General features: G+C 40.7%; 1 non-coding gene across 1 annotated transcript; it reads right to left on the bottom strand.

The window, feature by feature from the left end:
* Positions 1 to 995: 995 nt before the first annotated feature.
* On the bottom strand, positions 996 to 1102 carry LOC112132246 (U6 spliceosomal RNA). Its single transcript, XR_002914041.1, has one exon. It is a non-coding gene; the product is annotated as a U6 spliceosomal RNA (small nuclear RNA).
* Positions 1103 to 1888: the final 786 nt, after the last annotated feature.

The following is a 1888-nucleotide window of genomic DNA, read 5'->3' as shown; positions in this document are numbered from 1 at the left end:
GTGTCAAAAAAAAAAAAAAAAAGTTATCTGCTACTTACACACTGAACATCCAATGATGAGATAGGCATAGTGTAGCCACTATAAACACTCTTATTCAAGAGAGGGGAAAGGAGGCACACAGCCATGACTGGTCCATAGCAATTCTGAAATCCATTCAGGCTCATATTGTGTTGCCAATTTCTTGATTAGGGCTCAGTTCTACTGCCTGGGAATGATTCTTTGTGGCTTTTGGTTCTGTTCTCTAGATTCTTGGTTCCGCCTTCTGAATCACCCTTCTTTCTCTATAAAAATGGCTGGTGATATGGTTTGGCTGTATCCTCACCCAAATCTCATCTTGAATTCCCACGTATTGTGGGAGGGACCTGGTGGGAGGTAATTGAATCATGGGGGCAAGTCTTTCCGGTGCTGTTCTTGTGATAGTGAATAAGACTCACGAGATCTGATGGTTTTAAAAAAAGAAGCACAAGCTCATCTTCTCTTTGCCTGCCACCATCCACGTAAAATGTGACTTGCTCTCGTTGCCTTCTGCCATGATTGTGAAGCTTCCCCAGCCATGTGGAACTGTAAGTCCAATTAAACTTCTTTCTTTTGTAAATTGCCCAGTCTCAGGTATGTCTTTATCAGCAGTGTGAAAACGGACTAATACACCTGGTGTTTCCAACTGAGTAGTTTTCAGCTAGTTTCCTTCCCACAGAATTTTGGGGGTCCAAAAGCCTTTTTTCATTTCACACTATTCTGACCCTTTTTGCCCAAGCTGGTGGTGCTTCTGACAAAATAATTCTATTAAAAACTGTGTGGGTTTCCCATGAATCCTATTGGGGCTCACTCTGTTAGTCAAAAGCTATAACCAAACATTTCATCAAGAAAACATTCTCTACATTCTCAGTGTGAGGCTGGTATAAAACAATTTACTTAAGATACTTAGAAGCCCTCTTGTTTAATGAAGAGGATCTGTGAGGCACACTCTTTTTTATTTTATTTTGATTTGTTTTTATTTTCATATGAAATGCTTCATGAATTTGCATGTCATCCTTGCACAGGGGCCATGCTAATCTTTTCTGTATTGTTCCAATTTTAGTATATGTGCTGCTGAAGCGAGCACTGAGGCACACTCTTGAAATACTTAGAGGGCCTTTGTCTATTCAAAATATTTTATGAAGCCTTAGATATTTCTGAGATTTTAACAAAGGTTCTTATAGTCCCACTCTGGGTTTTATCTTTGTCCTGAAGTCCTTTCATACTCTGAGAATCTTTTGCCATCTGGGAGGCTGAGAATGAAAAGCAGATTTATTTTCAAACCCAGCAAGTCCCTGGCTCTTGTATATGTTTTATAAATTTTGCTTGAAAGTTAAAGCTTCCTTTTAACTCATCTTTCTCTGTCTTTATCATATACAGCTAAAATAATCCAACTAGCATTGTCTAATCCAACTAGCATTTTCAACAGTCTGCTTAAAAATTGTTTTAGCCCAAACCATTAGCTCATTAGGCATATTTTCTTTTTCATTTTTCTTTTTTTTTCTTTTTTTTTTTGAGACAGAGTCTTACTCAGTCACCCAGGCTGGAGGGCAGTGGCACAGTCTCAGCTCACTGCAACCTCTGCCCTCTGGGCTCAAGCGATTCTGCAGCTTCAGCCTCCCGAGTAGCTGGGATTACAGGCATGAGCCACCAAGCCCAGCTAATTTTTGTATTTTTAGTAGGGACAGGATTTCTCCGTGTTGGCCAGGCTGGTCTCGAACTCCTGACCTCACGTGATCTGCCCACCTTGGCCTCCCAAAGTGCTGGGGTTAGAGGTGTGAGCCACCATGCCCAGCCTTCATTAGGCACATTTTCTATTGCTCACATAGCTTCAAGTGACAATGTTACTAACTTTCTTCCACCACATAATAAG

This window comes from Pongo abelii, chromosome 12 (assembly GCF_028885655.2).
Source record: "Pongo abelii isolate AG06213 chromosome 12, NHGRI_mPonAbe1-v2.0_pri, whole genome shotgun sequence".
Classification (NCBI taxonomy): Eukaryota; Metazoa; Chordata; class Mammalia; order Primates; family Hominidae; genus Pongo; species Pongo abelii.
Note: the sequence above shows the minus strand (reverse complement) of the source record. Positions and strands in the feature narration are given on the sequence as shown.